The sequence below is a fragment of the Lissotriton vulgaris genome, chromosome 3_1 (genome assembly GCF_964263255.1).
Source record: "Lissotriton vulgaris chromosome 3_1, aLisVul1.2, whole genome shotgun sequence".
NCBI lineage: Eukaryota > Metazoa > Chordata > Amphibia > Caudata > Salamandridae > Lissotriton > Lissotriton vulgaris.
In genome coordinates, this window is record NC_141689.1 from 1,710,978,811 (window position 1) to 1,710,993,492 (window position 14,682).

Genomic DNA, 14,682 nt, shown 5'->3' on the forward strand with positions numbered 1-14,682 from the left:
TAGTGATAGAGTTTCATTTATTGTTGTTATTTGGATAGCGAAAGTAGTAATATTTTTATGGCATTATTGAAAATACCAAAGGAAAATGTATTGAATTTTGATTTAATGCAGCACAGCAAACAATGTATCTGTATGGCACCAGAGTAAAAAAAGGCACAATTGCTGCTGCAAGGCCAAGGTATGTCTGTTCTGTCATGGTTTGTGTAATGTAAAGGTACCATCCAGGACAAAATATTATTCTGTGACAAAAGGTAACACTTTTCACACTTTGTATGATTTCTGTGCAGTGCAACTAATTGCAAAGTGGAAAGCGTTTAAAGTCTTTTTAAACTTGCTCCATCATTACACCTGCCTTGGGGAGGTGTAATTCATAGTCCCAAATCCCTGGCTGCAAATATTAGTAGATAGCGATGTGAATCAAAACTCGAGGATGGTTACACTGGAAATATTCATGTCCCAAACATGGAATGCCCCCTGCAAGTATACGTTGCATTATTGAGGTAACTTTCCAGTGCAAATCATGATTTGTGTCGTAAAGTAAATTTCAACACAACACGTTGTGCCTGGTGTGCATCACCTGGCACAAAGTGTTAGTGCAGCGTCCCTAAAAATTGCTTATGTATAATATCCCGTAAAGAAACACGTTTGTGTCGGTAATTGATTTCTATGTTTACTGTGTTCATTGAATATTATTTGTCACATTTAATATAGATACATTGAACTGTTTAGGCAATCAGCCCAAAGTAAGACTGCAATTGTTGATAAACAACCCTGTGTTAGGCATAAGCATCATTATTAATGCCAACTTTTTAATTGATGTTTCAAAGCTGTTTACAAGAAGACATTTAATAATAATGGGACCTACCATCTCCCGAGAACGTGGAAAATGAATATTTGACAGTCATCACAGAATACATTATGCATATTTCATTCTATAGAACATATTTTTACATACATTCTTCTGACAGACATTTTCTTTCAAAGGAGCTGAGCCCTGAGGAAAATGAGTAAAGAAAATACCTTTGCATAACAATCAAAGCAATCCTCTCAAATAGAAAATCATAATGTGCATTATTGTAATCAAGCCTATATTGTAGAAGTATCAGGCATACATGGTGCAGTATACTGTCACGGAAAATGTGGCCTTTCAACCATTTCCAAAGCTTATTAGTTAATAAAAGCAATTTCTTAGAAAAAAATGTTCTCAAGCTTCAATTCGAAACAAAGGTAGCAATGCACATGATTGCATAACCTTACAATTGATTTAATTGAGCAGGTAAAAATAGTCATGTATAAAGCATGGTAAAACCTTCTCCTCTTTAAGTATTGGCGTTTCAGCTCTAGCTCGATCCACATTAGAACAAGAAATGTAACTAGGTCACAACTACAGGACATTTTAAAGCCTTGAAAGATATATTGTTGGTAAACTATATATAGGGATTTTACTAGTGGGGAAGAGGAAGATGGGGGTGCAGGAAAGGTACTCTGTTTAAGGTCAACAGCAGCATGGGACAGATTCCCACACATGGATATTCCTGACTATGCAAATCTTTGCTGGCAAATACTGTTCTTAAGAACCTAGACACTCCAACACCATTGCATGGCTGAAACAGGTGTCCAACAAAGCACTGCCATGGATCCTATTCATTGTGACCCTCTCAAAGTGTTTCCTAGCACCTTCAGGAACTACTAGCTTATTATCTTGGTCAACCTCCCAGCTAAGGCAAATTGTGGGTTTCTTGAGTAATCTTCCCTTAAAGCTACTCTTGCTGCCCATTTTGAGTGCCCGCTAGTGCTAACCTTCTTCTTGGGCCAACAGAATATCCACTTTGGTGCCCTGATCACAGGCAGCGAAAGCACCTCCACCTCTCAAATGATTTATTTCCCACTGGGTTCACACTACCTTGCTATGTTGGAGCAGACTATGATTCGTTCCTGTTTTCCAAAGTTTAGGGACCTAAGAAGTTGTCTCTTTTAGATGTGTTGCTCCTCTCTTTTCCTTGGTGCAGGCCAATATCTCTGTTTTTGGAATCACCCTTTGGTTCTTTTTAGCTTAATACACATGCACAGATCTGCTGTATTACAAAGTTGCTTGGGATCAGTGAGCTTAGAATACATGAACTGCAGGTCCAACTAGGAAGGACATTCAATCAAGATGTAATCTTTCATTATCAAATTATTTAGCCTATCACAAGTACTCACTTTATAGCCCTTCATCCAGCTGTCCAGTGCTTTTTAATGAGGTATCTGCGAAATCTATCCATGTTTGATGCGTCTCTTTCTGTGTGCTCCAAACATCTTCCTGTACTCTTCTGGCATGAGACCAAACCTCTACACTTGGGCATGTATCAAGTGGGTTTATGCGTCATCTAACTCAACCCCTACATTTAGCAGTGTATTCCTCACCTCCCCCAGTGCAGGTCCCAAACCCCACAACCATGCTCCCCATGCTGTCCAGACTACACATTCTTAATGTCCTTTCATAGTATGTGAGCCACATGTGTAGGTTATTACCCACTGATGGAGCAAGGTTTCATACATACAGAAACTTCCTCGGATTCAATCCTTTCGAAATAACATGTAACAAATTACCCAACATGTTTTGTGAAATAATAAACTGCATTACACAACATTTCTAGTATCAAGGGGAAGCTTGTCAATGTGTTTTTACTAACAGTAACCTGAGTGTCTTAATAGGGCCGCCAAAAATGCAGGAACCCTTATGCGCAGGTGACTGCCTCATCTACGTGGTCTCATATCTCTGCTTTTGGTGGGAATTTCTTGCAGCTGCGCACTAGTGCCAAACATGGCCGCTTCAAACATCACATGCTAATGCCTATTCTGTGCTTGAACTAAACCTTGTGTGCTCTGCTAAACTATTAATGCTATAGTTAAAATAAAGTAATGAGGTTAGAGTAGAAATAAGTGGTATACAGAGCATTCATTTATTTTTGTATTCTAATATTTCGCTCTTTGACTCTATTATCAGCTCGTATTTGGCCTGAAGGGGGACACAAACTCCATTTTGAAAGCTTTTGATCATGAGCAGTCAAAGATCCTTGAAGTCCATGTCATTGAATGGCTGCCAAAACCCGTCTTAACCAAGATGTTCCTGGAAACCTGACCATCTGACCCCACGAAAAAAAGTAATATTGTCTGCATTTATACATTGTATACAAATTAAAATAATATTGCTTGGTGGAATAAAAAATAATGGGAAAGTAAATTATGGGCGGGAACTTGATCAATTTAAGTCAATGAAAATTACCTCATACTGGCATGGTGCGATGACCTTACCTCGTCTATCTGACCAATACAATTGAAGGGAATACACATATTCGCAATATTTGGGGGTGGTACATGCCCTAAAAATAGTATAACTAAGGTAGGCTTAGTTAGATAGTTTGTTTGACTTGTCACAGACCTATCACTGACCCAACGTATGCTGAATGAGAATTGAGAGCAGAGTGTTGGTCGAGCATTCTGTCAGAAGAATGAGGGGTTTTGCTGAGGGAGAAGTATTGATTACCCAGTCGGGGGTCCGAGTATCCACAGAGAGGGGTGCAACGCTGGCGTTGCACACAGTGGAGGATACCTGTCCTGTCTTGCACCTGTCCTGTTCTGTTTTCTCCTGATAAGTCAGGAGCCCTTCTCTTGTCCCAGCCTGTGGCCAGGGTTGGTCTTCGCATCATTCTAGGTAAATATAAATCTGTGTGGGATGTCCTTGTACCGTTTCCATTTCTCACCCATCCCAGGTACCAATGTCTAAAAATGTGTTTTTAAAATCTTTAAAATCTTGAAGAATTATTGCTTTAATAATTAATTTCTTACTCGAAAAATCTTTGGTGTCCCTGATGTGGCTGTTGACTCATTAAATATTGCATAGATAAAGTGCTAAAAAACGTACCCGATCTGTGGTTATTTTATGAAGGAAATTGTTAAAATCTACCTATCATTCTAACTCCCTTTGATCCTCTGTTTAGGACTTAGAGCACAAGTGACAAGGATTGGTAAATTATGGCGTACAGGTCCTAAAAGGTGAATAAAATTCTAATAGGCAGGAAAGTTAATAAAAGCTGGATTACCGGTTTAAAGTGCGAATGTTTATGGGCCCAGGTAAGTATTGTAAACTGAGCTGGTAATCGCGCGCACCGGTAGTATTTCTTTGGTAGCAGAGGATGGTTAGGATTAGTTAAGATAGATAGTTAGTTGCATATTGATTTTGTATTGAATTATGTTTTAACCAACACACGTTTGTATTGTTATTCGTTGTCTGGAATTCCCTGAGGATATTGAATAGTGGGTGGTAAATGGAAGCCATACTGCAGTGAGGTACTGGCCCGATAAAGTAAGTGCAGATAGATAGGTAAAACTTGAAGCACTAGTTAGGGATTATTTTTCTTGTATAAAAGTGAGAATAAGTGATAGCAAAAATATTCGCTGGTGAAACTTTGGTCTTATAACACCTAGAAAGGGTAAGTCTGGAGAAGTAACAGGTTCTTTGTTGCTTGAGTGAAGAGTAAGCAGAAGAGGTTTTATTCGTAGTGCGTGAAGGGTAAACGGAAGGGTTTTACTCGCTGAATTTAGCCAATCAGATACAGTAGCGATTGTTTCTATGATGTATGTTAATGAAATGTGCATTTTAAAATTGAAAGAATTTGAGTTTTCATATTACCTTGCAAAGGAGTGGGTAAAGCAGCGGGTGTGTACCCGAGGTAACATTTGTAAAGGAGGGGTGAGTGCAGAGCATGAGAACTCATCTCACGGAAAACTGCGCGACCATTCGTTGAATTGTTTTCGAAAGTAAATGTTGATTGGTTGTTGAAAAATAAGAGACGCGCTGGTATTGAAAAAGCAGTTAAGTGAAGTATACAATTAATTAAAACAGCAATCATTGAAATTTTAGAACAGCAGTAAATATATGCAGCATCTGGATCTGGCATTTACAGGAAATCGCCCTGATAGAAAATACTTAGGCTTTGCCCAAGAACAGAGTATTAGAGGAAGACCATATATAATGTACGGAGAAAAGAAAAACATTTATTTTTTGCAAAAAGTTAAGAATTATTTAAAAAAAGATAAGCCCATTAAGACGAGAGAAGGAATTATTATTCCACCACCCAAAACGCCCGCATCATACATTATGATAGAAAGAGGCTACCACACTAGTACACAAAAGATTATGGCATATTGGCATTTCCAGAATATGGGACATTCAATGGTAGAATTTTGCATAATTTACAAACTCGCATGAATGAATTAGACCCGAGACCAAGATTAACGCAATATGAAGCATTAGAAGAGTGGGAGACTGAGGCTTTTGAGCGAGACAGACCCAGAAGTTACAGGAATTTTAGTAAATCTTAACCTAAGTTTCCCAAAGAGACAAGAGATAAACAGATGAAACAATGGAGACAGTCTATGCTAGTGGAAGGATTATATCCTTTACTAACCACAGAAGTACCATCAGGAAGTAAAAGTACAGAGAAAATGAAACATTTATTGACTAGTGGTGGTGATTAAGATGATGATTATTTTTAGGATTTATTATTGAAAAATCAACTGCCTTATCAGGAAGAAACAAATAGAGTTACCCCTAGTGCTCTGTTCTTCAAACCACACTTAGTTCCGCAGATTGTACATGAAACTAGTATAGAAAAAGTGCTACAAGAAAAGGAAAGGGAAGCTATAAATAAAGAGAGAAATGAATTAATTCAGAAAATAACACAACTGAATACCAGTCCTGAAGCCCTGACGATACCAGTAACTATAGATCTCGTAGTTCCCTTATATTAAGATAGGCAACCTAATCCTAAGACTCCAGTTCTGACTACACCAGTTGTACATTCCAGAAAAGAAAACATAATAGTTGATGACCAAGCAAGTGAGTGTGAGTCAGTAATATCATTAATTGATTTGCCCATAAGAGAGCCAACAAATGACTTATTTAGAAAGGTTACCCCTGGGATCTCGAGAGAAGTATATATTGAAACATTGACTGGTACAAGAAGTGCTAATTTAGTAATCCCAGAATTAATAGAAAGATGCACTTGAAAAATAGAGAAGCCAAAGTATCAGCCAAAGATATTGGGCTTTTTCAAATTAAGAGTGGATTTGGAAGAAATGATAGCTGGAAATGTAGGATTAGAGAGATTAAACACATTTAGTGATGAAGAGTTGTTATTCATATGTAGACGCATTACTCAAAATCCGAAAATATTCCATGAAAAATGTATGAATTTGTCTTTGGATATTGGAATTCACATAGGCTAATCTAAAGTATTGCAGAAACCCCACAGAGCGGAATTTTCTGACAAAGATTTAGAAAACATGAATGTGGCAGGACGGAAATTGCAGATAAAAGAATTATTGTTGATGTTACAGAAATTGGGAGATTTAGACATATGCAAAGCTAGATGGACAAAGAAAAGGGAATTAGCACAAGCAAATTGAACTGCATCTGAGTATTTAATGAAAGAAACAGAAAAGTTTGGAAGTTTGTGTCCAATAAGAGAAGTTCCAGGAGGAGGTTATGTACACGCCCCGTGGTCTCGGCAGGATATTTTATCATTTACAAATGACTTCCCAAAGCTTAGAGAGAAGCCAATAGAATGGTATAGGCAAGTCAACAGATTTGTGAAAGTTTCAAAAGTACTATTAAAAGATTTAGATGGTTTATTTGACCTAATTGTGCCTGTAGATTTATGGACAGAATGCAAAATTACTGTAGATTGGCCAAATGATGTTTACCCTAGAGATGCAAAGAAGGGAGCCCCATAAGATGAGGTAATGAAGAAAAATAATCAGGTAATAACTTACTTAAAGGGAAAAGGACCTCCAAAAGAAACAGATTGGACAAAAATAGACAGAACAACCCAAAATAAGGATGAATCCGTGCATGCATGTTATGAGCATCTTTTGCAAGTGTTCAAACAGTATAGTGGGTTGGAAAATATTGACACCAAGGACATGACACATTTTATTTTTCGTTTTGTGTCCGGCCTAAAACCCGAAATATCTCAAATGATTAAAGAGCATACATCATGTTGGCAGGCAAAGCCTATCAATGAGATTCTCAAGTATGCAAAATACTGTGGGGATGAAATCGATAATAGGCAAAAGAAATTAGAAGAAAAGGTAATGTGGGCACAGGTAAAATTAGCAGAACAGCAGTGTTGAACTTGGCCCTCTTGGCAGGGTCATCCCTGAAATTTTTGCCTTCCTCCAATATTCTCTCTGACCTGTTTTTCTTGGTTTAATGACTCTGGGCACTTTACCACTGCTGACCAGTGCTAAGGTGCATATGTTCTCCCTATGAAAATGTATATGTGATTGATGTTCATGATTGGTTCATTGGATTTACTGTCAGTTCCCAGTAGAGTGCACCAGGAGTGCCAGGGCTTGTAAATGCCAATACTGCTAGTGGGCCTGCAGCACTGGTTGCGCCACCAACAGAAGCAGCCTTTTAAATGTGTCTAGGGACTGCCATTGCAGAACCTGCGTGCAGTCTGGTACTGTCATGCTGGCTGGGCAAGTGCACACACTTGCAGCCTCTAAACCTTCCCTTAACTTCATATTAGTCACCCCTATGGTAGGCCGAAGGGCAGGGTGCATTGTAAGTGTAAGGTAGGACATGCTCTGATGTGTGTGGCATGGCCTAATAGTGAATTACAGCCAATTTCGTTTTTCACTATTGTAAGGCTACCTGTTCTCTTAGACCAAGATGGGCTGCTGGAATTATAACACTCTATAAGCCCAGCAGGCTCAGGGAACATGGTAGAAAGTCAAGTTTAGTATGCCTGAACTCAGAATATTAAAATACTTCTATTAGTAAAGTTTATTTTAATATCCTGTGTTTGCAAATACTACTTTTAGAAAGCTAGTATTTGCTTGCCTAACCATTTCAGCCCGCCTCTGCTAGGATGTGTATCTGACTGTCTGGGTTAAGTGAGTGACAGGGCTGGGGGATGACAGGCGGTGAATGCAAGGATTACACCTTGGTGGGAGGTGGGCGTGCCCCTGGACTCTGAATAGGGCTGTGCTCTGCCACCACAATGCTGGCTCCGCCCCCTGGGGAGCGACTGATGACTCAGCCAACACCTGGCCCAGGAAAGGCGAAGCACTGTCAACAAGGTACTCCTGGCTGCCCCTGTCCCTACAATGCTGGCTCCACCTCCTGTGGAGCGTCTGATGTGCCTGCCCCTCACACTGAAAGCAGATGCCAGAGTACACCCAACAAAGTGCTCAGAGACTGAGTGAAGTTATGCAGAGGCCCCCCTGGCCTGTGAGAACAAAGAAAATGATGTATAAAAGTAGGAGCCCTGCTCCTTGTAAATTAGAATCCTGTTTCCCACAAAGAACCTCTGCCGAACTAGAAGGAGAAGAAGACGCTGGAAGGACTGGCCTGCTGCTTGCCTTGCTGAGGAAGGAGAGGAAAAGACTTGCTGAAAAGAATTGTGCTAGAAACTTTCTCCAAGGGCTTGACTGAGCTTGCCCCCTGACCTGAGCCACAGTATCATCTGGCTCAACCTGCTCTCTGCTCCTCTGCCGGTAATTGGGAGGATTTCTGCTCCCGCCTGAGCCGTGACCTTGGTGCCCCCCAGCCCCTGACCAAACTGTGTTTCCCCGTCCCACAGAGGGAGAGTCCCGCTCCGCCGAGCCGCTCCCCCCGCTGAGGGAAATCGCCATGTCACCCCGCCATCGGAGGCTCGCTGGTGTGCCCTCACGCTCCCGCTTCAAATCCCCACCGGACCAACAGACCCAGAGAACAGACTCCGTGAAGTCCGGATTTCTCGGCTGCCAGCCTCGCTCCCTCACTGCAGCCGAGAGCCCCCACCTCTGGAAAAGGCCCTGGGTTTCTCGAGGCTCCTCTCATCGCTTCCCTACTCCTCACTGCAGCCGAGAGCCCCCACCTCTGGAAAAGGCCCTGGGTTTCTCGAGGCCCCTCTCTGGTCTCCATTCCAACCGCACCGCGAGATGCATGAGACTTGGTAGGGTGCCATGATTTCTCCCGTTCAGAGAGCACAGAAGCGCTACGAAGTGCACAGCTGGCCTAAGACTGGTATAAAGTACCAGGAAACCTTAAAAAGAGCATTTTTAAAAGGAACTAGAACATTGACAAAAGTAAAAGGAAGCAGCTATTATTTCAACTTAACACTTGCCTATTTACAACCTTGTGGCTTAGCAAATCGTTATTATTGGTCTTGTGATAAGTCTTACCTGCATATATATATTTTTACATAAAGAGAACGTATTTTTATATAACTACAGCCTGGTGTCCATTTGTGGGGGGATTGGTATGTTTACTGTGTGTGTTATTACAAATGCTTAACTCAGAAACGCCTAGAGAATAGCCTTGGATGCTCACGCCACGCACCTAGAGGGTGTGCAAGGGTAATTCTAAGGGGTCATCCTTCGCCCTGACTTAGAGGAGAGGGTCCCTGCTTGTCACAAGTGAATACTTGCGCCAACCAGAGACCCCCAATTCTAACATTGGACGCAGCAGTGAGGATTTGCGAATTTGCATTTGTAGTTTACATACAGTAAATTTCCGATCACCACATAGGGAGAGCAGACCTATAATGCAGCCACAGATTTCCATTTTTACAATTTTGCTGGGAGATCTCTATGTGCTTGTGAAACGTCATGCCTGGTTCAGTGAGGATGGAAAAGGCAGCAACCAGATGCCGGTCGCCATAGGAGTTGGCAGACAGGGCAGCAACCAGGGCACATGAAATGGATATGGCAAAGTTAGCTGGACAAATAGAAATGGAAAAGTAAAAAATGGAAATGGAGAAACAAAGATTAGCCATGGAGGCGCAAAAACGCCAAAGAGCTCACTACTTGAGGATGAGAGAACTTGATTTGGAGCTTGAAGCCAGGAGGGCTTCAGCCCAACATCCAGAGATTTGTGTAGCTCACAGATTGAGCTTTGCTGAGTTGGAGGTGGAGTCCAGCTCAGCTGGTGGCAGCAACATTCAGGTATCTAGTGCTGACAGCGTAGTGCGTTCACCTAGAGATATGGCACCTGACTTGGAGGGGGTTAACTTACACCAGGAGGTTCAAGGGCATGAGGTAGCTCCAGTAGTGTGCAGAGTCCCTGAAGGGAATAGGGTAGCTGGCGTAGGAGTTCATGGTCCTAGTGGTGGGAGGGATTCCCCCATGGTTGAGGTCCTGGTGGGTGAGTGTAAAGACCGCCCAGAAGAGTGTGGGTTGTGTGACAGAGACAGTCCGCTACTGTCTGGCCAGTCTCAGAAGAATGGTGTGGAGTATGTGTGTGAGGCGCTGGATGGAGAGGTGAAGGATAGTTTGGTTAACTCTGCTAGGGGGCTGTGTAATCCAATTATGGGAGAGCATACTTTAAGTCCCAGTTTTCCAGAGCTATGCCAACACCTGTTTGAGAGTGAGTTCTCTGACCCCAGGGAGCTCACATTGGAGGCAGGCCTTGTGGTGGATTCCTGAGGGTCTGGAGAGGCATTGGGGTGTGATCCTGTGGGGAGTGGCTCAGGTATCTTCCAGCCCAGAGTGGTGGAAGTGGCGCAGAGTAGTCCAGCTAGGTCCTGTAGTATTGAGAGGGGCGTAGGGCCTCACGTCCTGTCCTTATTTAGGAGTGAAGATTGACAACGGCGGGCAGTTCTCCGTTCAGAGAACAAGTACACGAGGGAAAGGGCTATCTCTTGCAATTTCTCTGAAGACACTGAATCGCAAACTTTCTGGCCCCTTTCTCCTGCCCTTGGCGCAAGTAATTCGCGCTAAACTCCTCCCTACAATCACCTAAGGGAGTGAGGCACTTAGAGGAAGGGACGCTAAGATCCTTGACAACACAATTACAGCTGCTTACAGAATCATCTTCAGTCTGCCCAAGCAAACCTCACCAGCACAAATCAGGCTGGAATTCGGCATTGATCAACAGCTTCTGGCAAGGCAGGGAGCCTATATCATAGCCTGGGACAAAGTGAGGAAATCGAAACAAGGAACATTAAATGAGCACTTATGGATGGAGTTAGTACAACACCCGTCGTCAGCATCAGCCAAGTTTCTTATGGACAGCCTGACAAACACGGGGTTAGAGTAGCTCTGGGATACTTCAGCAAATCACATAACACTCAAAACATTGGTCAAGAAATCGATCAAACAATTATCATGGGTTCAAGACAAGGCAGCACTCTCCAAAAGAACGCATGGTTGGATGACCCTGAACTCGTATTCAACGAAAGCATCACAGAGCTACTTTGGTGAGGGATACTCCAAATCCATCAAAATGTGCTTCTTAAAGTACAGGTTAGGCTTGCTACCCTGCATTCAAAATCTCCCACGCTGGATAAAAATTCAAAGCAGGTCCCCTTTGTCGGTTATGTGGCTTGGTGCAAGAGGACATGCTGTACTTGATATGTTCTTGCGAGAAATTACGGGATGAACGGAAATATTTGTTGAAACATCACTTCAATCATCAAGAGATCCGCACACGAAGAAAGGCAGTTCTTGCTTGTTTTTCTCCCCACGACTCTCTCCTGAACTGTAGTTTCATAAAATTTATGAAGGCAGTGGAAAAACGATGCCAAAAATCAATCTTTGACGGCTTTTGTACAACTGACTTCATGAGCTTATGAGGACACCGGGAAAGCAAAAATATTTTATAAATACAAAATTGAACTATTCTTTAAAAAATTCTATCGCTTATGAGGTTATCGTGTGTACATTTGATCTAAGGAAATGTGAATGTATTATAGTGATTTTATTAGAATTGTAGTTTTATCATTCTCTGTTCTTAATCTATTTTGTATTGCAATGGTTTTAAGTAACTATGCAAAATAAATTACTTACTTACTGTCCTTAAGGGGAAGGAGTGAGAATGGGTTTTGTCCCGGTAGGGCCCAACCTTAGTCTCAGAGCCTGGATGGTTCTTTAAGGGAACACCAGGTGGGGAGCCTAGGCTGTCCAGATGAGTCACCCTCTGAGGGGGACCCCCCAGTGGCTAGAGAACGTGGAGGCTCTGTAAACAGATCTCCAGTAGTTCTGGTGTTTGGCAGTACCGCTCCAGTTGGGAGGGTGCAGAGGTCCAGAAAGAGGGGCGAGAGGGGGAAAGAGTCCCCAGTGGAAGAACCAGTGGGTCAGGGGCCAGCCAACAGGGCTGCGTCCCCAGTGAATGACCATGGGGACACCACTTCTGTCCTGGGGGATCTTCCCACACTGTCAGAGGGACAGGCAGACTGTCGCACGCCACATGAGCTATGTGCCACCCTCAGGGGGGGCATGCGTGCTCCCCGAGAAGTCCTGGTGCGCCAGGCAGGGGTTCAACTGCAGGTTTGGGTCCCTGAGTTGGAGAGCCAGGTTCAGGTGTTGTCTGACCTGGAGGGTGGGACCACTGTAATCAGTGACCTGACCCATGTCACTTCTAAGGGTACCACGCCAGTGGAGAGTGGGCAGTACTCTGAAAGGGGATGCATAGGGAGGGAGTCCTCGCCTCTGACCCCGGTGCAGTTTGAGGGTTTAGACCCTGGGATAGAGGGCCAGGTGCAGGGTGTCCCCCCTGACCTGGTACCCCAGTTGCAGGATAGCACCCCTGAACTGGTGGGCGAATCGTGCAGGTCACCTGCCACAGGTGCCCTGACAATTCTGGAAGGGGGTACCACTCCAGGTGGGAGGGTACAGAGCCCCAAGGAGGAGGACCAGGTGTGGGAGAGCCCACCCCAGTCTTTGGTCCAGCTGCCAGGTACAGGCCTGGGGCTGGTGGGTCAGTGCCAGGATGACATACCTGACCTGACAGGAGGGTGAGTGGACAAAGGGTGACAAGCACCAGGGGCTACTGCCCCCCACTCTCTGAGGCCACAGGGGGTTGGGAGCCCTGAGAGGCATGAGGCCTGGGTCTCAGCCCTGACTACTGTCAGTGGCCACTGTGATTTGGTGACTATCTGTTGGGACACACCCGTGAGCAAGTTAAGGTTAGATGCTGCACATGTGGTGTCCACAGAGGAAGAGAAGGGTGCCCCATGGATTAGCTGGGAGGACCCTGAGAGTATGGACAGAGGATTTGAAATAGGCTCAGATTGGCGTAGAACTGGAATGTGCCCCAGCTGTTGCGGGCCAGGTCCATGTTCTATCGCCCAAAGCCGGGAAGTCCATCACGGTAGTGATTGGTCTACCCTGCGTTTTGGCTGGAAGGGGGTTGTGTTGGACTTGGCCCTCTTGGCAGGGTCATCCCTGAACTTTTTGCCTTCCTCCAATATTCTCTCTGACCTGTTTTTGTTGGTTTAATGACTCTGGGCACTTTACCACTGCTGACCAGTGCTAAAGTGCATATGCTCTCCCTATGAAAATGTACATGTGATTGATGTTCATGATTGGTTCATTGGATTTACTGTCAGTTCCCAGTAGAGTGCACCAGGAGTGCCAGGGCTTGTAAATGCCAATACTGCTAGTGGGCCTGCAGCGCTGGTTACGCCACCCACAGAAGCAGCCTTTTAAATGTGTCTAGGGACTGCCATTGCAGAACCTGCGTGCAGTCTGGTACTGTCATGCTGGATGGGCAAGTGCACACACTTGCCAGCCTCTAAACCTTCCCATAACTTCATATTAGTCACCCCTATAGTAGGCCCAAGGCAGGGTGCATTGTAAGTGTATGGTAGGACATGATCTGATGTGTGTGGCATGGCCTAATAGTGAATTACAGCCAATTTCGTTTTTCACTATTGTAAGGCTACCTGTTCTCTTAGGCCAAGATGGGCTGCTGTAATTATAACACTCTATAATCCCAGCAGGCTCAGGGAACATGGTAGAAAGTCAAGTTTAGTATGCCTGAACTCAGAATAATAAAATACTTATTTTAGTAAAGTTTACTTTAATATCCTGTGTTTGCAAATGCTACTTTTAGAAAGCTAGCATTTGCTTGCCTAACCACTTCAGCCCTCCTCTGCTAGGATGTGTATTTGACTGTCTGGGTTAAGTGAGTGACACGGCTGGGGGATGACAGGTGGTGAATGCAAGGATTAAACCTTGGTGGGAGGTGGGAGTGTCCCTGGACTCTGAATAGGGTTGTGCTCTGCCACCACAATGCTGGCTCCACCCCTGGGGAGCGACTGATAACTCAGCCGACACCTGGCCCAGGAAAGGCTAAGCACTGTCAACAAGGTACTCCTGGCTGCCCCTGTCCCCACAATGCTGGCTCCACCGCCTGTGGAGCGTCTGAGGTGCCTGCCCCTCACACTGAAAGCAGAAGCCAGAGTACACTCAACAAAGTGCTCAGAGACTGAATGAAGTTATGCAGAGGCCCCCCTGGCCTGTGAGAACAAAGAAAATGCTGTATAAAAGTAGGAGCCCTGCTCCTTGTAAATTTGAATCCTGTTTCCCACAAAAATCCTCTGCCCAACTAGAAGAAGAAGAAGACGCTGGAAGGACTGGCCTGCTGCTTGCCTTGCTGAGGAAGGAGAGGAAAAGACTTGCTGAAAAGACTGTGTAGACTTGTGCTAGAAACTTTCTCCAAGGGCTTGACTGAGCTTGCCCCCTGACCTGAGCCACAGGATCATCTGGCTCAACCTGCTCTCTGCTCATCTGCCGGTAATTGGGAGGATTTCTGCCCCCGCCGGAGCCGTGACCTTGGTGCCCCCCAGCCCCTCCTTGAGGCCGTGACCAAACTGTGTTTCCCCGTCCCGCCGACGGAGAGCCCCGCTCCGCCGAGCCGCTCCC